This window comes from Hemicordylus capensis, chromosome 4 (genome assembly GCF_027244095.1).
Source record: "Hemicordylus capensis ecotype Gifberg chromosome 4, rHemCap1.1.pri, whole genome shotgun sequence".
NCBI lineage: Eukaryota > Metazoa > Chordata > Lepidosauria > Squamata > Cordylidae > Hemicordylus > Hemicordylus capensis.
The window spans coordinates 99712900-99736840 of NC_069660.1; the positions used below are offsets into that span (position 1 = coordinate 99712900).

The following is a 23941-nucleotide window of genomic DNA, read 5'->3' on the forward strand; positions in this document are numbered from 1 at the left end:
ATTGGACAGTGGGGATTCCATATGCAGATGGGCGGGGGCTGTGAATGGTTAAGGTCAGTTGGAGTGCAGCTGTAATGGGTCAGCAGATGTTCCTGATTGTAGAGGAGAGGAATCTATCTATCTATCTATCTATCTATCTAAATTGATCGTGGGCAGAAGTCTGTGAAGAGAGGGGTCAAGAGGGAGGAAAGAGCCCCTTCAAGAGAAGGAGGCTGTCATTGTGTGAATTAGGTGAGGAAACAAGATGAACAAGATCTGTTAGCTCAGGAAGGGAGAGAGAGAGAGAAAGAAGGGAGGGGAAGAAAGACAGAGGGGAAGAGCAAGTGGAGGAGAGAGAAAGAGGGGGAAAGAAGGGAGGGGAAGAGAGAAAGAAGGAAGGACGAGGGATAGGCCCAAGCCTGTCAGAAGCCTGAGAGGAATGAGCAGCCATGGCGGTGGCAGCAGCAAGGAATGGCCCAGTCAACCGCTGCTGCTGCTCCTGTGGGCAGGAGCAGGAGCGGAGCTTGAGTGAGAGTGGGGAGGTCTCTGGGGATAGGAGGCTGCAGCTTGGCCAATAGGCACCAGCAATGCTACAGCCATGACCAAGAGGGGTGTGTGGCTCAGGTGAGGGTAGAGAGATCTCTGAGGTGAGTGGGTCTGTGGCAGGAGGTGAGGAGAGCAATCAAGCACTAGAGCACAGATGCTGTGTGCAGGTTAAGCTAGTTTTTTAAAAATCTGTCCCCCCAAACTTATTTAATGTCCCCCCAACCTGTTTAATTAAATAATTTAATTCTCAATTAAATAAATTCTCAATTAAATAATTTAGTTCTCAATTTAATAATTTAATAAATAGGTTAATTAAGAAAATAATTAATTAAGAAAAAAATCACCCGCTTGCCCATTTCTTTTGTGGGTTGAGTAGTGGGTAGCACCCATCATGCCTTTGCACCCAACCCACTTTGGTATCCCTAGGACCTACTCATGGGTAACAATGGGGTGATTTGAGTTCCCCATTGTTCCCTATGGCCAAATCACTCAAATCAATTTGAGTTGTTTAGTTGAAACAGCCAGCAATGACCATGTCTTGATTAATCATTCTGAGTATTTTGCAGTTTGATTCAAGCTCAAATCAAATCTCAAAATACGATTCATGCACATCTCTAGTTCTCAACAATGTACCTGCTGCAGAAAGGGAAGAAGAAGTGTGAAAACCCTCCTCCTCTGCTCCTGATTGGCTAGCTATGTGCTGAAAATCAGCATACCCCTCCCCTCAGTCTGACTGACAGGCTTCAGAGAATTAGCACTGAATATTCTCATTGAAATTAATGGGGCAAGTAAACTTGTGTCATTAACTTCAATAAGACTGTTTATGAGTAACTTACAGTGGATGTGAGCCAGTGACTGGAATAACCTGTCTTCCTAATTGTAACATTTAATTTTTTGTGTTTTTGGGCTACTCCAGTCATTGGCTGCCTTACATCCAGATTAAGTTACTCATAAGCACAGCAGTCTTACTGAAATTGATGGGTCAAGTGTATTTCTCCTATTAATTTCAGTGGGAGTACTTTTGAGTAACTTTATCTGAATATAAGTCAGTACTGGGGTATCCCCTCCCCCTCCTGAATGGAAGACCTGTGACACAAGAAGTACACTCGTTAACAAAAGGTTTGGGAATCCTTGATACAGGGCAAAAGGAGACCCTGGCACAGCACGAGGTGGCGGGGGGAGGAAGGGATGGGACCAGTGGAGAAAGTGCAGGAGATGGTGTGGTTTCATCTCCTCCAAGAGTTTTGGAGCATTTATAATCATATTTTGCTACAGCCTTGGCAGCTAACATAAATGATGTGTAAAAGAGATGGAGAAATGGCTATGGGACAAGTGGTAATTCTACCAAACAGAAGTATTTTTAAGCCCCTGCAAGAGTTAAACTGGCATGCTGGATTAAATAAATCTGAGCTACAACAAATTATTCATCCATGTAGGAGAGTGGAGGATGAATATAGGCTGCTGATGGTAGACTTTGAAAAACTGTAACCTATGCAGTGTGACTCATGCTCTGCACCTTGTGTCATTCAATAAATGGGTCTTTTGAAAATCTGCCCACTATGAATAGGTTGTAAATTCTCAAAGAAGTATGGAAATTGTAGTTCTGCCTACAGATTGCTTGAAAATAGATGTAAAAATCTCCTCCCTTTTGCCATTGCAGAAATGAAGTCAATCGGATGTTTCTATATCTCCACTAAAATGATCCAAAGTTTTGCTGCAAAGAAATGCTTAGATGTCAAGTCTCTTTTAATTGTTGCTGTTTACAGCATTCATGCTCTGCTTTTGTCCATTTAGACGATAAACTCCTGCTTTAGGGGGTGGAGCAGGGGAGAGAATGATTCGTGCAAATACACACACAGGCACTTTCTAGTTATCTACGAGTAAAAAAAAGAAAAGGGAAAAAACAGGCCTGTCTCCTAGCAGAGAGCTCTGCATTGAGGGGAAGAGAATAATAATCTTTTGTTTAATGTAAAAAATGGAAAAAATATATACCAACAATACACTTTTGTTTTGCATAAGAAAGGCATGATTTTAATAGTCTTGGTGTGGAGAAAAATCAATTTAAGCTGAAGGACAGATGAAATAGCAGTATCACAATATTTTGGAATTTAGCTATTCAATGGAATATTCTGCCAAGTAATTATTTGTTGATGAAGTGCATTTGAGAAAGGAAGGAAGGAAGCAGGAAGAGTTTTACTAGTACATAGAACTTCACATTGTCAATGGTTGAAAGTATTTAGTGCTATAACAACTGTGGCAAGCATACTCAGCTGCAGCTTAAAAGCTAACTGAGTGGAAGGCCATAGCAAACTGGATAAATTATATTAAATATCTGTATACTGGGAGGCAGCTTGGCTTGATCAGTGTTCAGACTCCAGGAGCTTCTGAAATATAAAGGTTTTATGCCCAAGTGCTCAAAGGAATAGGAGAAGAATATATCAGCATGGTTTCACAGATTACCTGGATGGGAAGAAAAGAGACAGTGTGAGTTACACTTCTTGTTTTCTTGTAGATGCTGTAATGTTTGAAAAGGAAGTTGCACAGAGGAGTTGCAAAAGTTGTGGATGCAGAGTTCCTTTTGAGCTTCTCTTCTCCCTCCCTTCTGAACCCTATGTGAAAACAGGCTGAGGCTATTCTCACGATGGGGGGAAATCAGGCTAAAGAAGCCCAGTCCGTTTTTTCCCCCATTGTGAGAACCAGCAGGCTCATGGGCAAGCCCGCTGGTTCTCTGGCACCTAGCCCACCAAAGTAGTTCTCCCCTTAGCCCAGGTTAGTGGAGGGAGCGTTCCGCTAACCTGGGTTTTCTGATTGTGTACCGCCACAGTGCAGCTCTGCGCCATGGCGGCACACGAGGAAACCCCCGCTGGGAGGCTGCAAGCAGCCTCCTGGCCTCGGGGGTCTCTCCCAGATGCCCCATGCACTCGAGTGGGGCATGCTGGAACTTCCGGGGGCTGCGTGGCCCCTGATCCTCACAGCCCCCGCCTGCTCTGTGACGGAGCCAGCAGTCATGTGGACAGCCAATCCGGCCGGCCAGGGCTGCCATTTGATCATCTGCGGGGAGAGTGGGCTAAGCCCACTCTCCCCGCAAAACCCCATGTGAAGCTCCTCACTGTGTAACTCACCTGCATTTCCACACCCTGATATCAAAGAAAGCATGGCAAGCTGTGCATTAGTTTGTCTGGGACATTTAACTATTCATAAAACAGGAATTCATTTAAAAAGAAAAAAGAAAACTAATGTTTAAAAGCCCTTTGGATATGCACATATTGGAATGCACACATCTGAGGCCTAACATCACTAAGGCCTTTAAAAGAGTCCTAAAACCACATTTTAAAAAAAGTTTTACTTTGTCATGCCTCTGCACAGAGTCCGTGGCTTGAGTCATGGGTCCTCAGCAGCACAGCCAAGTCCCAGAGCTCTCTTGGAGGTGGGAGCGTCCTCTGTGGTTAGGGATTGTTTCCTTGACAGAGCCCTTATGGAGGTGCTGCCAGAGGTTTCCGTCTGAGTCACAGGGCTCTTGCCAGTTTGAGCCCTCCTTGAGAACTGGCCCCTCATCATCGGCTGGCTGCTCTTTAAATAGGTTATGACATTCGGAGCAAGTCTCGTAAGATCTCGGCTGAGGTCAAGATCTCGGACCAAAATCTCACAAGACCTCCCTGAGTTCTTATGAGATGCTCCCGAGTCCTGCTGATCCCATGCCGGCAACAAGCTCCGGCTTCTCATTTCCCTGCTAGGGCCAGCTAGGAAGGCTGGCTGATGGGCGCATCAGCGATGTCACCCTTTTGGGGCAGGTAGCATCGTGGGCAGGTCCCATTGCAGTCTACAGCCCAATCTCCCCCTTTCCCTCCTATATACCCGGGATTCCCTCACAAGTCTAGTGAGGGATTTTAGTCTAGTTTAGTGGCTTTAAAATGGTTTTAATGTTTTAATTGTTTTGATCGGTTATTTTATTTTTGTTTTATTTATATAAACTGCCTAGAGCCCTTTAGGCAGTACATACAACTAATAGAGGGGGGGCATTGGAGGGCTAGCTGCAATCTTTGATTCCTGCAGCCTTTTGTCTGGTGGATCAATCTCTGCTTCCAAATTGTGCTGTTTGCACTTCTGCAGGTAACTGGCTTTATCTGAGAAGGATCTCCTGTCATTAGAGGGTCCTCTCTAGGCATCATAGCAATAGCTTCTGGGCAGATACTTTCATGCCACAATGTTGTATTATATCCAGTATCTTTTATGTTTTCTTGTTTAGAGTTTTGTCCCAGTGGAGATACTATAGAAAGCACAAGGGATTGAGTCAGAAAGGACAAGTTGTTCTGGTAAGAACTAATCTTTCCTTTCACTCTAATTTTAATTGATAATTACCTTCTTCACAAATTAGCCTACTTCAGCCTTAAATGTTCACACGTGTATCATCTTGAACTAGGGAGGATGATATCATCACAAACTATGCTGTTGAAGTGTCCCTATGTGTCACTCACTACAACTGTACCAAATTTGGTTCAAATCAGTTAGGCAGTCCACAAGTTAGCTCACTTGTGCCTCAGCTGTACAGGCATCCACTATCTTGAATCAAGTGAATGACATCATTACAAACTATGCCCTTGAGTTGTCCCTATATGTCCCTACACCTGTAGCAAATTTGGTTCAAATCGGTAAGGCAGTTCACAAGTTAGCCCACTTATGCCTCAAATGTTCATGCATCCACCATCTTGAACTGAGGTGGATGACATCATCACAAATTACACCATTGAGGTGTCCCTATGTGGCCCTACAACAGTTCCAAATTTGGTTCAAATCAGTTAAGTGGTTCACAAGTTAGCCCACTTGCACATCAAACGTTCACATGTCTGCCATCTTGAATTGGGGTGGATGACATCATTACAAATTATGACTTTGAGGTGTCCCTATGTGTTGTTACAGCTGTAGCAAATTTGATTCAAATTGCTTAAGTGGTTCACAAGTTAGCCCACTTACACCTTGAATGTTTATGCATCTGCCATCTTGAATCGGAGTGGATGACAGCATCACAAACTACGGCACTGAGGTGTCCCTATGAGTCCCTACGACTGTACCCAATTTGGTTTATATTGGTCCAGGGCAGCATTGCGAAGTTGATGGCGGTGGGTGAACATAGGAAGCTGCCATATACTGAGTCAGACCACTGGTCGATCTAGCTCAGTATTGTCTTCACAGACTCAGGGGTGGGGAGACACACATGGACAGATGTGCGCGCACACACACACACACACACACACACACAATACCAGGTGATCCCATACTTCCTTAAGGAAAGTAGGCTAAAAATGTAGGGAAAGGAGAAGGACAAATTGGAGTTGTTTCTGAATAAACTCTTAGTTAAATCTATATGAGATTATTTTGTGTTTGTGAGGAAAGCAGCTATAAAACATTTGGGAATGAGATTTTGAACCAGCTAAGTGTGCGAACCCCACCAAGTCCTGCTATGCTGTCTCATCATGGCGGGTGTGTGTGTGTGTGTTCCTGGGAAGGATAAGCGAAGTACGCCGGGAGATATGCTCCCAGTAGGGTCACCCAAAGTGTGAAGGTCATCCCAGCTGCCCAGCTAAAGCAAGCAGGCACCTATATTGGGCAGCAGTGATATAGGAATGTGCTGGAGGCAGACAATTACTTCAGTGACAATGACAAAGGCATCATTTCATACTGCGCAGGAGAAGGCAATGGTAAACCACTCCTGTATTTTACCAAGAAATCCACACGGATAGACAAAATAGAATGATTGTCGATGCAATGCTGGATGATGGGCCCCTCAGGTCAGATGGTACTCAATGTGCTACTGAGGCAGAGCTGAAGATCTCTCAGAGTACCAATGGTATTTATGACGCAGATAGACTAAAGCTTTTTGGATGTCTAGCAGCTGATGTTGCTGTGCGGGAGGAAAAAATCAGAAGCTGCAAACACAGAATTACAATGGGAATGTAGAACGTAAGAAGCATGAATATGGGAAAGCCGACATACTGAAAGATGAAATGAATCGACTACAGATTGACATCTTGGGCATTAGTGAATTAAAATGGACTGGAATGGGACACTTTCAGTCAGAAAACCGTTTACTACTCAGAACACGAAAAACAAAGTCAGGAAGGATATAGCAATGACAGTACTTGGGTATAATGCGGTCAGTGACCGACTAATGTCAATTAGATTTCGTGGACAACCCTTTAACATGACAGTTCTTCAAGTCTATGCCCATCAAATGACTGATGCAGAAGAAGAGTAAGTTGCTGAGTTTTATTTTCAAGTTCAGTCTGAAATTGACAGAACATGCAAACAAGATGTGATGCCAGTGGTTGGAGACTAGAATACCAAAGTTGGAAAATGTAAGGAAGAAAAGACAGTCAGACTATATGGCCTAGGAAACAGAAATGAAGCAGGAGAACGACTTATTAGTTTCTGCCAAGCCAGTTATCTATACATTGCTAACACATTCTTAGAAGAGGAGAGAAGCCTCTCCTCTTGTCAAGAAAGATAAAGTCCTCAGGAAGGAACTTAATAGGGAATTTCAGAAAGCTGTTAGAAGAGACAAGGAATAGCCCTACAATGACATCTGTAAAGACCATGAGGATGGAAATAGACACAGAAAAACAAGACAAGTTTTCCAAAAGATCTCTGAACTCAGAGGGAGGTTCCAACCTCAAATTGATATGTTAAGAGATGCCAAAGGACTGATAGTAACTGTTTCAGAGAAGATCAAACAGAGATGGAAGGAGTATACTGAACATCTGTACAGCAGGGACGTCAACATCCAAGATACTCTAGAAGATATTCCCTACTTGCAAGAACCTCTAGTACGGGAAGATGAAGTTAGATCAGCACTCCAGTCATTACCAAGTCGGAAGGCTACAGGAATTGATGGAATAACTACAGAAATATGGCAGGCAACAGAATAAGAATCAGTCAAGGCTCTAACCAAACTGTGCCAGCAAATTTGGAAAATGGCCAACAGATTGGAAAAGGTCAGTCTATATACCCATACCAAAGAAAGGAAACTTAAATGATTGCACAAACCACTGTACAATATCCTTAATTTCACATGCTAGCAAATCCAATGCAGATTAGAGCCCTACATGGAAAGGGAAATGCCGGATGGTTTCCGAAAAGGCCGAGGAACAAGAGACACCATTGCTGATGCATGCTGGATAATTGAGAAAGCTAAAGAATACCAAAAATTATGCAATATGTGCTTTATTGACTACAGAATGTCTTTGATTGTGTCGACCATGTTAAGTTGTGGAATATCCTTAGGAAAACGGACGACCAAGAACATCTCATTATTCTCATGAGAAACCTATACACAGGACAGGAACCAGACAGAACATGGTGAAACAGACTGGTTCCAGAATGGCAAAGGAGTAATTCTCCTTTCTCCTTATTTATTCAACTTATATGCTGAATGTATACTGAGAGAAACTGGACTGGAAGAAGATGAGCGTGGTTTGAAAGTTAGAGGAAGAAACATCAGTAACCTGCACTATGCTGATGACACCACTCTGATAGCTGAGACTGTGGATGATCTGCAAGCTCTAGTAATTAAAATTAAGGAGTACAGTGAAAAAATTGGGCTATGACTAAATGTCAAGAAGACTAAACTAATGACAATAGGTACAGCAACCAGCCTCGGAACTGATAATGAATACATTGAAGTGGTGGATAGCTTCTGCCTTTTAGGCTCAACCATCAACAGTAAAGGATCCAGCAGTCAAGAAATACGCCGCAGACTAGCACTCGGTAGGGTTGCAATGAAGGCCTTGGAAAGGATATTTAGATGTCGTGATGTGTCTATACCTACAAAGATTAGAATCGTTTGGACAATAGTTTTCCCCGTGACACTCTATGGATGTGAAAAATGGACTTTGAAGAAGCAAGATAGAAAAAGTATTGACGCTTTTGAACTTTGGTGCTGGAGAAGACTTTTGAGGATACCATGGACAGCCAGGAAAACAAAGAAATGGATCATAGAACAAATCAATCCAGAATTTTCACTTGCACAAATGACCAGGCTCAAACTATCATACTTCGAACACATGCAAAAACCCAGCTCCCTTGAGAAGTGTATAATGCTGGGGGAAGTTGAAGGAAAGAGAAGAGGACGTCCAGCAGCAAGGTGGATGGACTCAATTACAACAGCAATGAATGCACTGAGAGACCTTGAAGGCCAAGTTGAAGATAGATCATCCTGGAGAGAATCTATCTATGTGGTCGCTAAGAGTCAACACCAACTTAACAACACTTAAGCAAATACTCAATCAATCAATCAATCAGTCAGTCAGTCAATCAAGTGTGTGAACCTGCAAAGCTCCTGCAACTTCATTTCACTGCATTACTGAGCATACAGTCCTGAACTATTTTCTTCTACTATTGCTGATGATGATTGTTTCTCCAGCTTCCTGACCTGCACAACCCACTGCAGCATGGCTCAGATCCTACCACCACCTTTTTTCCTTGTTCACCCCAGGAGAACCTGCTCTTCCCTGGAAACAAAAGAGGCCATTTTTATGCAATTACCTCCTCACCATACAGACCCCTGGTTTTGCTCCAGCAAAGCAGAAGGCTTTGGGCCCTGAAGGTCAAAATAATATATAATAATTTGCTCTTTCCTGCCAATTTGGAATGGGGTGCCAATTATTATGAAGCTGCTCTTCAAGCCTGATCATTTCAAACCTACTTTGAATGTGATTGCTGAACGTTACACGTTCTATTCTAGATCCCAATGCCTGGTGAATCTATTGATCAGTATGTCACAGCATTGTATGCCTTAAGTGTAACCTACGAGTTTGCCAACTTTATTGATGAACTGATCAGGGATCATGTTGTTAAGAAAACAAATTACTCCAATCTATGTGAAAAACTGCTATTGGAGCAGAAACGTACCTTGGATAAAGTTATAGTGATGGCTAGGTGTGTGGGAAATGCTCTTCACTGTGCCAAATCACTCTCTTTTGTAGCCTAAAACCAACCTCCTGAAATCCAGGCTGTTCAGTCTAAATCCTTCCAAACCCAGTCTTGTCATATGGCCCTGCCCCAGAAAGTGGCAGCACAAGGAAGGAGGAGCTGCCACTGCTACCAATATAACTGCTGCCCACAAAGCCAATTTTGCTCACTGCCCTGCACAGAAGGTCACTTGCAACAGGTGCAAGAAAAGGAAACACTTTGCAAGTCAGCTGTCCACTCCACTTTGCAAGTCAGCTGTCCACTCCATTGCTGATTCACTATTTGGTGAAGAGGCAGATGAACCACTTCCTAACAGTGTTTTAAGTGAGACAGAATCAGAGTCTGCTTCTCCACATTGTCAAGTTAAACATAATAGCCGTGAACTGTGGATTCTGGCTGATTCTGGTTCTCCATATACTATTGTTTCCCACCTTATTTACAAGAAACTCCTTACTACATCAGATCTACACTTGCAGCCTTCAGACATCCACCCATGGGGATATGGTGATATCTATTGCCATAAATGTCTACTTCACTGCTGTCCTGGAATACAAAGAATGTACTGCAGAAGGGAAAGTGTTACAAAAAGAGTCTCAATATTGGACTGGAAACATCAGAAACATCTATGGATAGTGTTATATCCAAATAGAACAGAACCCATATTACAGATGATGGAGCATCCATATGCTAATATGATTAGTGACTCCTCTGACATTTCTGCTGATACTCCAGCCACTACCATACATTTTAAACATAAAATTCAGATGAAGACAAATGTAATACCTCTACAACACAAAGTGAGGAATGTACCCAAAGCATGCTGTCATCATAGAGTGTGTTGATTCATCAGAATGGGTCTCTCCCATTGTTCTTGTGAGGAAATCAAATGATACATTTTGAATGTGCATAAATTTAAGAGATGTGAACTCCAATATAGTAGTGGATTGTCATCCATTACCCAATATCAATGAAATGCTGCTTACTCTGAAAGAGGCCTCAGTGTTCACAACTTTGGACTTGTCTTCAGCCTATCATCAAATTCCTCTGCTCAAACATTCTTGGAAATACATAGCCTTTTTTATCCCAGAGGATGTTTTTCAATACATTGGCACGTGGGATGAATCCTGCAGGGCTAGTTTTCAAACTATCAAATCGGCCATTGCTGAAAGCCCTACTCTCACTTCTTTTGATAGTAATAGAAGGGAAGTTACCGTTCCTTTATTTTCCAGAGTGCTTACTGCATTAGAGAAGATGTAGACAGTCACTGAAAAAGAAGCTCTAGCATGTTTCTGGACAGGACTTACTTGTGGGGCAGAAAATTCACTTTTCGGTCAGACCATAAACCCTTATCTATTTTATTTATTACTCGGGGATCAAGTTGAGCAACCCCAAGAATAGCAAAATGGATCACCAACTAAGATGAATCAAAATCTGTGATACGATTCGACCTCGAATCAAATTGCAGCCCCTTGAATTGATTTGTTCAAACAAGATGGCTTGGCCAGCTGCCTTGATGAATCACCACTGATTCAATCTGAATTGATTTGGGCAATTCAGACACCATTTTGAGGCCAGTTTTGCTGGGGAAATGGGCCTCAAAATGGCACTTTCCCCAGGGGATAGATGGTTTACCAATTGGGATAAGCAAGTAGACCAAGGTGGGTCAAGTCTGGAGCAGAGGGCTGGCCTACTTGCTGATCCCAGTTGGTATACCGGCTTTCTCCAGGGGGAAACCACCGTCTTGTGGCAAGTTTTTCCAGTAAAATTGGCCTCCAAATGGTGTCCAAATCAATTTGGGTTGAATCAGATGTGCTTCTGGTCCTTTGTTTTCAGGGTGATTTGATGTACAATAATCAAAATGGAACAGTTTGCGACTTTCCAGCATGCATACTATGAGAAAAGAGGGAAGGGAGTCTAGTCTCAAAAGAGGATCTGGAGTGGAACTTGAGAGAGGACTTTGATCTTGCCCCCGGTTTTGACCTCACAGAAGAGGCTGATGAGAGTAATGGACAATTACCAGAAAGAACATCACTAACAGCTCCTGTGCCAGAGAATCCAAGAATTAGGAGAAGTGTGTGTGACAGGAGACCACCTAAAAGACTTCAAGCCTTTGTCACTAATTTTTATATCAATTCAATTATAAAAGTTATAAAAGCAGAGGGATGTGTTGTATTCTATCTAGGGTTGGTGTTTTTTTTTAATGTCTTGTTGAGCAGTTTGTCCCAGTGGGGATCTTGGAGAGAGTATGGGGGGTGGAGTCAGAAAGAAAAGGGAGGGAAAGGAGAAGGAGAAAATGGAGTTGTTTCTGAATCAACTCTTAGTTAAATCTATACCAGATCATTGTGTGTTTGTTAGGGAAGCAGCTATAAAACACATTCAAGTGTTCTCTGTCTCTCTGCCCAGCCCACTCTATCTAATCCACAAAAGAAGATGGGGGAAAGAAGAGAAGATAACAAACTCCAGACTGGCTGCAAAGTTCTGTGCCTGCAGTGCCTAGCAGACAATGCAACTGAAAGTACAAGGGAAGCTCCTCCATTTAAATGGGCAAAAACCTGCTTGACAGTGATTGGCCCTAGCTCTGGAGCAAGGGAGGAAGTACCCATTCCAGGAAGCATTCCTCTACTATAAGAGAATGGTATCCCTCAGCTGCAGTATTGGGTAATACAGTGGTCCCTCGACTTACAAACTACTCGACATAAGTATTTTTCGAGTTACAAACGGCAGTTTTAGATCCGGTTTTAGATGCGGTTTCCTCGACTTACAAATTTTTAGATGGGGTTTCCTCGACTTACAAATTTTACATGCGGTTTCCTTGACTTGCCTGCCTGTTTACTGCCTGTTTATTCTTGAAAAGAAATGTTCCTGTGCAGTTTGCAAGCCTTACTGGGGGTCTGGGTCTTTTTTCTAGGCTCCGGAACGCATTAATCCGTTCCCAATGCATTCCTATGGGAAACCGCTTTTCGACTTACGAATTTTTCGACTTACAAATGTGCATTCGGAAAGAATTAATTTCGTAAGTAGAGGGACCACTGTAGAGTCAATTCTAGAGGCTCCAGTCTTGGCCTTGCTCTTTACTTACATTGACTCTCATGGCCTTATTCCCACAGACTGGGGGCTGGCGATTATCATCCCAATATTCAAAAAGGGAAGAAAGGATGACCCCCGCCAACTATAGGCCCACCAGCTTGCTCAACACTATCAGCATGCTCTATGCTATACATCTGCATAGGAAACTTAAAGACTGGCTAGACCAAGAAAATCTGCTTGCAAAAGAGCAAACCAGCTTTAGGGAGGGAAGATCCACAACTGATCAATGCCTGGTGCTTCAGCACCTCATTGAACAATATTCTTCCAGCAGCTCAGCCTCCCTTTATGCTGCCTTCATTGATTTTAAGACCACTTTTGATTCCAAATCCCGAGTTAAGCTATGAGAGAAGTTGGAAGCCTTCTTGATCAACTGACATCTGCTCTATCTGATCTGCATTCTTCATGCAGACACAACTCTCAAGGTAAGGTGCAACCCACAAGGACACCTCACAAACCCTGCCCGACACAGAAGGGAGTCAAACAAGGTTGCATCCTGGTCCCACTCCTTTTTAACTTGATGAGACACCTTAGTAGCCCAGTTTTTCACCCTCCCAAGCTGGCGGATAAAAGCATTTCCTCCCTGCTTTATGCCAACGATGCTGCAATCCTTTCTAGGATCCCTATAAGTCTCAGAAGATCACTGACAGCTCTAGCTCAGAACTGCAAGAATGATCAACTAGAAATCAACTTTCAAAAAACTAAAGTTATGGCTTTCACCAGAAGACCCAAGACCCATCCCTGGAGTATAAATGGCCCAAAGGTTGAACAGATCACTAGTTTCAAATATCTGGGAGTGGTCCTACGTGCCTCTGACTCAAGAAAGGCCCACTGTGACTATGTTGCCCTCACTGCTCAGAGGAATTCCACCACCATTCTAAAATTCTTACGGTCTATAGGGGGCCAATACATACCCGCAGTACTCAAATTATTTGAGGAGAAGATATTGGTGCAACTCCTCTATGGTGCCCAATTGGGTGGCCCCTCCAATCTTGTCCCCTTGGAGCAGGTGCCATCCAAACTTCTAAGAGTGGCTCTCCAAGTGCCTCACTGGGTCTTATATGCCATCCTATGCTTGGAAAAGGGCATGATAAAGGTTGAAGCCAGAGTGTGGTTGTCCACTTCTGGCTTAAATTATCCCTCAGACCTCGTGGACTGGCCCCTCTGACCCTACAGGACAATTTTCAATCTTCCTGGGAAAGGGTGGTGTGGACTAAATTGGGCTCCCCCTGCACTTGCTATGGACCATGACCAGGCAGAAACAGTAATCAAACAGAGGATAATGGACATTGAGCACCAGGGTGCCCTAGGCAGGGTTCCGACCTTCCTTTCTTCAGAAAGGCACAGATATTCTGCCTTCCCCACCACATACCTGTCACAGCTAGAAACCTCAAGCCACAGAAGGGCTTTTACCCTCACCCATTGCCATGCCCTTCCCTCTGCTGTATTGCAAGGCAAATACAGAAAGATCCCAATTGCAGAGAGCCTTAATCCCTGTGACACAGGGGAGGTTGAAACCACAGAACATGGACTCCTCTTTTGCCCCTTTTACAGAGACATTTGGGCCAAGCTTACATTTCCGCTACTTTGCAAGTGCCCTGGCTGTCCAAACCATATCTACATCCGGTTGCTGCTTTCAGACGAAGACCCAGCCTTTATGTTCAACACTGCCAGTTTCTGCATGGCAGCGTGTAGGATCTGCCGGGTCGTGACTACCAGGCCATTCCCTTGCATCAGCCTGCATAGTGTTAAATCACTGACTTTTTAAAGTGTCTCTATTTTATTTTATATACCCAGTTTTAACCACTGCTTTTTTGCATTTTGTATTTTATAGATTTCACATTATATATTTATATAATTCACATGAACATTTTATATGTTCATATAAACATATGTTTATATGTTTTCTAAATACAGCTGTTTAATAATCTCATAGCTACCCTCTTTTCTAAGGATAGCAGCTTTATAGTAGCATAATATAGCTTTATACTATTAGAGTAATAATTTTAAAGTAATATAGTTTTATGGGTCCATAATTTGTTTTTATTATTTTGAATCATGCTCTACTGTTCTACCTTATGCCGGTCTTGGACCATAATAAAGATGATTGATTGATTGATCGACCTTTCCAGTCTCCCAAAGGTAAAAATATAAAATTGCTTTTGTAGGAAGGAGCTGAGGTTGCCTCCGCACCCTCTCAAAGCTTGCTAGCATTCTCTTTCCTTATCAATCAGTTCTACAGATAGCCTCTATATCCAGTACCAGGACCCTGCTTTGCGTCAGCCAAGAAGACAGTTTGAGCTCCAAGCTTTCCCCCGTCTGACATATCCCACAGGATGGATATTAGTTTCTAGATCCAAGTTACTGCTGGCTATTATATATATTTTAAGTGGCGGCAGGCGGAGGAGACATCCATTGTGTCTTTGTCTCAACAACACTGGTACAAACTGAACTCTGTTTGGTACAAACTGAAATCTGAAACCATTTAATCTAATGAAATCCACACAACACCCCCTGTATTCCATTTTAAGATCTCTGGGCTTTTCCATCACACTCAGCCTTTTCCTCTCCCCTCCTCTCTTTTCTTTATTTACTACCCGGTGTGAAGAAGGGTAGAACTCCAAAAACCTTCTTACTACTTTGTGAGGTTTTTGGTCAGTCCTCATCAGAGTATTGCTCTACCTTTTACCCTAAAATTGGGGACATCCATCTTGTGCCCCCCCCCCATTAATGGCCAATGGAGTGTTTGTCTAGGTTAACCATGACTTCTGTGTTTCCTCCATGCCAGTTTGCTTGCCAACAACTGGAACAGCTAATTGGAAGTGCATAATAATTTTGCAGCAATACTTAGCACAATACTTAGCAGCAATACTTAGCAGTGGAACTATTTTATATTTTTAGGTAGACTGAGACTGGGCTAAATCCATTTGGCAATCTGTCTGCCTACTCGAGGGTGTGGTGGATATTCACTATCTATATAACAACTTGTTGGTACAAATGGGTCAGGTAATTCAAAGGACTAGTTTGCACCACCCTTGTGCAATCTAGCCATTAAGTAAACACTTCCCTTTCCTGCAGAGTGAGCATCTCTTGTCATGTGGTGTCTCGGCCATTTCCTGGTATTGCTGTTGCAGCCAAACACTTCACTTTATCTCCCTCTGATTATCACACTGGCCACTTCTTTACTGAGACTGCTATTGCTGCAATCTCGAGTGTCAGCGGGTTCTGGTGAACAAGAAATCTATCCCCCTGAGGGAAGCAATCATGCTCTTGAATAACCAGTGTCATTTAAACCAGGATTTAAAAGACCTCAGTTTCAGAATGTCTTTTCAGTGCCATGGCCCATTCCTGGAAGGCATGAAGCAATTTTTATTTTATTTTAAATGCTTCTGATCATGAGCAGAGACCACTCCATCATTACTGAGTAACTACAGTCTACAGCCATATTCTAGAATTAGTGGGCAGGGTTCTGCTGCATAGAAAATGTGACTGCTAGAAGCTTACAGCCAGCCACACACCTTCCTTCTTCCTTCCTCTCCCTCTCTTTCCCTCTCCCTGCCCCTCTGTGTGAATCACATCAAAGTGTCTTTACAAATTGCATTCCTTCCTCCAAGGAGTTTGTGTCAACATACACTAGCTTATCTCATTGTTATCTTCACAACAACCCTTCCGAGTTGAACAGCCAGACAGTGACTTGCCCTAGGCCACTGCATAATCTTCATGGGATTTAAATCTGTCCTTTCCACAAACAAATCCAGTGCTCAGGCCACACCATACACCTTCTTCCACAGAAGAAAATCATCCAACCTGGGATGGATGATACATCTGATGGCCCATGAGAAACACATGGGGGGAAAGCATGGGTGGGCATGTTTTCCCCCACCTAGTGCACCACCTCCCAGTCATGAAGGGAGGTGAATGATGATTCAGGTGAGTCACCCTAAGTGCATGAATTGAATATTACATTAATGTAATATTTAATTCACACATTTAGGAGTGTTTCGGATGAGCCATGCCCTGCACAATTAGGAGGCACTGTGATGGCACACCAGGTACAGAGGAGATGTACGTGCCCATGACTGTCCCTCATTCATTTGAGCAGGCAGTTTGAGTGTCATCTGAACTGGCCCTGTAATTCCCCCCTGCCACTCGTTTTCTTATCAAACCACGTATGTAACCATTTCAGTTGCATGCATAAATAAATTAGGTAAAAAGACAAAGGTAGGGCAACATAGGTTAGCCAGCTGGGAGAGCAGGAGCTGGAAGTGCGGGGAGGGGAGGAAGAGGCAGGCAGGCAAGGGGAGGAATAATACATGCTTAAAAAAAAAAAACATCCTGTGTATAATATTTTTAAATGTGGTTTGTGTAATATTTTTTAATGTGATAACCAACCACTTTCCAATTTTATCTGTGGTTGATGATCAGTAATAAAGGACCTGATAACTCATTATTTGTATCTGTTCACTCATTATTTGCCCTCTTCCTAGAACTCAGCACAAGAAGAGATCTGGCAAGCATGTTAATTAGGGATATGAGAACCAGCTTGAAGTTGGGCCGGTTCGCCAACAAACCAGTCCAGCTCAAGGGCTCACCCTCGAGCTCGACCGGGCCCGGTTTGGCTTGAGCATGAGCTGGCTCGGGGCTGGTTCAGAGGTTCTAGAGTTTTAAATCTTTTATTTTGAAAAAACAGTCACCTCTGGGTTCGGCAGCCTCAGGGTCACTGCCGTGGGTGGGGGGTTCTCTGCCATTTTCTTTCCCCCCGCTCTTCCAAGGGCAATTTTGTCCCATTTTCAGGCCATTCTGGCCCTTTCACCAGTGATGGTGGCCATTTTGGAGGCCACTGTGCATGCACCCGCCACTGTGCATGCACCCTGGCCATTTGCATGGCAGGATGCATACACAATGGCCTCCAAAATTGCACCACCACCAGAGAAAGGGCCAGAATGACCTGAAAATGGGCCAAAATGGCCCTTAGAATAGCAGGAGAGTCCGGTGGGTAGAGGAAGAAATGGCAGAGACTTCCCTGCAGCCATTGCAGCATCCTCAAAGGCTGCCGGACCCAGCAGTGAGTGGGTTCTTAAAAAAAAAACCCAACTACTTTAGAACCCCCAAACTGACTCAAATTTGAGCTGAGCTGGGGGTTTGTTCGGGGGCACAAAACCAAACATGCCCAGTTCATTTCCAGTCCAGTTCAGACTCGAACCAAACTGGGCAAACCGATTTTGTACACATCCCTAGTGTTAATACGTTCACTCCCCCAACCCTCCCCTTGTCCCCTCATTTGTATTATGGGAGGTCCTGTGTTCAAAGATATGTGGGATCTCCCTGTTTGGTCCTATGATAAGAAGAGTGAAGAAGAACTGGGAAAGACAAGACCAATGACTGCTTCCTTCCCAGGGCAAATGGCAGCTGCAGGGGGATCCAAATTGGGGCCATGAAGGGGGCAAAGGGTTAGAAGGGTTAGATGATCCCTCTTGCAACCATGACACAATCCTCTCCAGATCTAAAGACCCCACGGGTACTGTTTATAAAGAACATGCAGGCCAAAAGAGCATGTTTAAACCACATCTGTTCCTGTTTCACCTAAGGCAGTGTTCTTCATTGAGAAGCCCAGGAGCCAGTGGTGGCTTCCATCAACCCTCAGTGTGGCTCCCTGGCTAATCGTTTATTTGGCCTGTGCAAAGCTTTGGTTGAAGCTGAATACTCCACACAGTCCTCTTGGAACCATGAAGAGGCAACAGAGGCGTAACTAGGGAAAACGGCGCCCGGGGCAAGCACTGAAATGGTGCCCCCCCCACGCCCCCACGCCCCCCCACATTATACTTAGGTTTTTCCTCACAAGCGCCCGCCGCCAAGCCAGGCCACTGACTGGCCGCTAGGCGCCAGCAAAGCAATGGGGGGGCGCAGGCGGCGCGGAAGGGACCGCTCATGGGGAAGGGGGCACCAACGCGCTGCCTTGACTGTTGCAGCGCTGCTGCACTGCGCAGGAAACATTTGTATTAACAAAAAATTTAAATTTTTTTTAAAAAAATTGGTCATGGCAGCGCCCCCCACGTGACCAGAAAAGATGGCACCCGGGGCACGTGCCCCCCCTGCCCCCCCTATAGTTACACCTCTGAGAGGCAACCATTCCCACAGTGCAGTGCTGAACTTTGCCCAGCACTAGTAAGACCCCTTTAAGGGAAACGAAGCCCTGACAAGCCCCAGTACAATCTTGCAAGATGTGCACTTAGCATTGAGAAACATAGTCCTTCCTGATGCCTTCTCCAGAGAGTTCTGTGGGGAAGGACTCTGCTTCCTAGGGCTCCATGCATGCCTCCCAAGATGGTGCTGGAGCTCAACGGGGCTCTGTTTCTCTTAAAGCCCTTCCACCACCGGAAAAGAGAAGAATGCAGCACTGCATGGGGGCCATCAAGGTGGGAAATGGCTCTCACATTGAAGGCTTTTTGCCAAAAAGCCTGGGCACTGCAAATAGTGAAGCCCATTGATCTACAGTAAAATCCTAGGAAGCAATGAGTTGGAAGGGTCATTTGTATCATGATGTTACCCCATTTACAAAACAGTAGGACAGCGGGAATTGACTTGCCTAACAAGCATGAGGTTGCTGGTTCAAATCCCCGCTGGTACCTATATCGGGCAGCAGTGATATAGGAAGGTGCTGAAAGGCATCATCCCATACTGTGCAGGAGGAGGCAATGGGAAACCCCTCCTGTATTCTACCAAAGAAAACCATAGGGCTCTGTGGGCACCAGGAGACGACACCGACTTGACAGCACACTATACCTTTTTACCTTTAGGAAATTTCGCAGTGGCTTTACAGGTTGACTTGCTGATGATTAGAGAGTATTGTAGACATAACATCTTTTTTGTCATATCTGATTATTTTCATTACAGAGGCTAATCGGATAGGAAGAAGGCAGGTACTACTGGTCTCAAAGCAGCTTCAGTCTAGGACTCCATGTTCCTAAAAAAAAAACCGGAAAGAAAAGAGAATGCCAGAAACCTCCTAGCAACCAAACTGTTTTGCTTCTTTGGTCCAACATTCAAACCGTACAAACTGTTCCTTTTAGTCCCACCCAGCAAGCAGGCGTGGCTTCTAGTACCTCCTATAATGTATTTGTTGTTGAATATTAGGCAAAGAAAACATTAACTTGCAGGCTATTCTGGAAATAGAAATGAGGCACACAGCTGAAAAGCATGGTTTTGAAGATTATGTTACCTTTGTGTAGACTGAGGTGTTACATATAGATAGATATTAATTGGGGGAAACTGTTATTGGTAGAGAGAACTGCCCTTATTCAGCTGTTCTGGTTCTGGGTTTTCTGGATTCATAATCCAGTTGAAGAGATAGAATGGAACAGCCCTGCCTTACACAGAACTCAGTTTTTATAATGTGCCACATAGCTTTGCACAGAACATTTTCCTGGTTGTGTGTACTGAAGAAAACCTTACGTTCTACAAAATCTGAATTGGTCCTATGTCAGTGCTAGCTGGTGACAAGTGAGATCTAGAACATACTTACTGAAGATGATTAGGCATGAATTTTAGCAGGCCTCGTGAATCCAAGGATTAGAAATTATGTGGATAGATAAGATAATTAGGTCCCAGAAGAACTGATATCCTGAGGTAACTATAAAACAAATCCTCATCTATGACGCAGACAGCAGCTTTTGACTGTCTGCTTTGTATTTGAGGTACAAATACAAAGCTTAGATTTACTGAAGGTCTCTGATTTATTTTCATAATGAGCACATATATTCTGGCTACTTCCACCAAAATATGGCCTTCTGCACAGGTATGAGTTACTGTTTAAGAAAATGAGGATTGGATTCTGTTCCTGTCTTCACAAATGCAGTCTTAACATGGGCTTGCCACGTTAAGTTGTCAAAGCAACTTTTCACAATACCTCCACCGAGGGGAAAGGCTACCCTACAGCTGAAAACTGGTATGCAACTAGTTTAACAGTTATGGTTTCCCTTGAAAGTATTAGTAGACTCATCAGTCTGATAAAGTGTAATTGTGCCCAGACTCAAGGAGACATGGACACATTCTTTGGTGAAATTGGCCATAATTCTTTGACTGCTGGCATGGCACTCAGCTGAGATTGGCACTCCACCCACCACAGTGCAGTTCCTGGGAGACCAGCCACGGAGTGGCCGCCTTGGCCTAGAGACGAATGGCGATAACACCTTGGCTCTGGGCGGCTCCATCACACCAAAGCGGGAACCATCCTAGCTGACCTAGGTCAGGTCTCTGGTACTAATAACACCCCTCCGATGCTGCACAGCCATACGGGAGGGTGTCACTTTACAGAGAAGAAGGGCTCAGCGGCATACCTGCTCTGTCAAGCCTCAAGGGATCCCCTCCTCCTTCTTGAAGCCAAATGCTTACCTAAGGCGCATCACCCGTTTTAAGCTGTTCTTTCCCTCCGCACTGTACCTGTCAAACGTGACCGGGAAATTACAGTGCTAACTGACTACTGGGCATACAGATATAGACCAGGGCAGGTGAAAAAAGGCACGCACCGCCAGCCAATTAGCTATGGACCCAGAAAATTCCTGCCCGGCCCCAAACGGCAACCAGCAAGGCCTAGCCTATATCTGAGGGATGGGAAGGGGGTGCCTTAAAGAGCCGGATTGAGCGGGCGCCTGCATTGTCGCCCTAGCCCCGCCCCGTGAGCACCCAGGGAGCCAATGGGAAGCGCTCACCCGGTGTTCCGTGCTCCTTGTGGGAAGGGGGCTGGGGCAAACAAGCTGCAACGCACATTTGAGTGGCGAGCGGCTGGCTTCCTTTTGCTTATGCAATGTGAAATTCTAAAGGTGTGTAAGACTTATTTACCTACAGGAGCCAGTGTGAGTTTTGGGGCTGTGGAGAGAGCTCTGCTGGCCATTCCCATTTTTGTTCTTCCAATGACACATAAACCTGGCTCTGAATCCAGTACTAACGTTGCATGTTTATTCTGGCATCTTCATCCAGTACTATGTTTATTCGTCGTCAGTGTTTTAAAGTAATTAAGCCAATCCTTTCCCCCCTACTTGAAACATTTGTTGGGTGCTGGGGGTAGAATAGCTTCATGACTGTCACAAGGGTCAGCTAGTCAGCACATCAGCTTTTGTTAGAAACAGAAAGAGCTAATTGCTCTTTAGCTCAGTCATCCATAAAGGACTCATCACACAAACTATGTACCAGTACATCTGTATGCAGATAAAGTGGGCTAGTTTCCCTGATGCCTCAGAATGCAGCAAATATTTGTTTAACCCACTTCTGCAACACAAATGTGGGCTGGTTTCAATGACATATTCAAAGTGGTCCCACCCACCCACCTACACCACAGTTAGGGATATGTCTGTCTGATCACATCACACTCTGGTGTTCTATTTCCCTTCTCCCAGTTGTGGTGTGGGGGCAGTTCAGACAAACCTTTCTCCACACAATTAGGCAACGGAATAGGAGGGAGGAAATATGTGTGGGAATGTGATGTATGTGTGCACATCCCTAAATGCATGTGGGGAGGGCTGGCTCAAATGTACAGCCCAGATTGGCCCTCTCTATCTGTCTGCAGCCTTACATGGACATCTTGTAAATGGCTGGGAAGATTCTGCCAAAGCAACCAGTTCCCAATATGTAAATGATATCTCTTTTCCACTGGAGGTGTATCAATGTGCAGAGGGAGTTAATCTTTTATCTTTTGGAAATGTTTCTAGCCGTGACCCTGCCCACATAGGCTCTGTTTTGTGTTGCCTCAGAAACCGAAACTAAAGCGACTCCAGTACTGAGAAACCAAAACAGGAAGTTAACACAGATTGCCAAATATGGACTGCAAAGGGTGTGGAGTAACATGTTAAAACTAAAAATACAGTGATAGGGAGCTGCCTTCTATTTTCAGTTTGGCTCAGGTCCTACCTTCTACACTTCGAAGACATTAAACGCAATCTCTCCATGCTGGCATTTAACAAGGAAGCATTTTGTTTCCTCCCTTTTGAAATCTTGCATAACTGTAGCTGTGAAGGAGGTAAGGTAATATCTTTCAGTGAACCAATTGAGACTGGTGTAGCTTGGGGCAGAAACAATGGAAAGGAGAGAGCGGAGGGAAAGACTTGTTTATTCCTGAAGTTCTGCTGCCTCATGCAGAATCTCTGAAATCTGAAAGCTTCCGTGCTACAGCCACCTAATCTTGTCCAACAAATTATTATTTTTCTTCCTTTGTATCTCCTGCTCTTTGCTATCAATACAGCCACTGAGACTGTAAAGTTTAGTGAACAGCTTAACAGGATGACATCACATGTTGAAGAATCAGAATAAACTGGCTGGCAAAGAATCCTTCCATCACTTATTCATTCTGTAGTTGCTAGATCAAGCTAGAAAGGTTCCTATTATTACTATTCCCCCCTCCAAATAACAAATAAATTATAATTTGATTGTATCACTTTGTTAAAACATATTCATTCCATCTTTTTGCCAAATTAGTAAATCAAGACTGCTCACAAACAATAATAAAAATACCCAGATACAATTTAAAAATACAATAAAACTTAAAAGATAAATCAGAAATAAATAGTAAAGCCAGCCTTCAACCCAATTGCAGGCTATAACTAGACTTAACACCCAACAAAGCCATAGATTTGTTTGGACAGCTTTAGATCTGCCTGTTCTGGATGGAGTTATACTCCCCTTGAAAGATCAAGTATGTAGCTTGGGAGTACTTCTGGACTCAAACCTCTCCCTGATATTTCAGGTTGAGGCAGTGGCCAGGAGTGTTTTTTATCAGCTTCGGCTGATACACCAGCTACGTCCAATTCTTGATATAAACAACCTTAAAACTGGTGCACATGTTGTGAACATCCATGCTTGAATGCTGCAATGTGCTCTATATTGGGCTGCCTTTGTACACAGAGATGCACCTAGGTAATTTTGGAACCTGGACCTAAAGGCCATTGGAGCCCCCCCACCCCAAATTAAGAATCATCATGTTTGGCCAGGCAACCACACCACCCGGGACAGACTAAAGAGGATTTGGGGGGCCCCAGGGGCTGTGGAGGCCCCAGGGGCTGTGGAGGCCCTGGACTTCAGCCCGGAAGTCCAGGGGTAAGAACGCCTCTGCAGACATTACCTCATCATCTTACTATAAGCAGTTTTCCTCAAGCACAACTGACAAGTCACTCAGTTCTCACATTACACTTGCTAGGAATAATCTACATTTGGATTCACCTGAGAGTGTGCATACCTTGTAATGTGGGAATGGCTGTGCTAGGTGGAGTGGTGGAGGGAAGGGCCAAAAAAAGTTCCCACATGAAATAAAACAAATAATGGTTTATGTTACCAGCATATGGTTCTGATGGAGGCATTTTACCCACTTTGGGGTTTCTTT

General features: G+C 44.1%; 1 long non-coding RNA gene across 1 annotated transcript in view; it reads left to right on the forward strand.

The window, feature by feature from the left end:
• The window catches only part of LOC128324618 (uncharacterized), an 88442-nt gene extending 68768 nt beyond the window's left edge, over positions 1-19674 (forward strand). Inside the window, exons 4-5 of the long non-coding RNA XR_008306987.1 lie at positions 4772-4838; positions 19468-19674. This is a non-coding gene — a long non-coding RNA (uncharacterized LOC128324618). The remainder of the gene's footprint in view (positions 1-4771; positions 4839-19467) is intronic.
• Positions 19675-23941: the final 4267 nt, after the last annotated feature.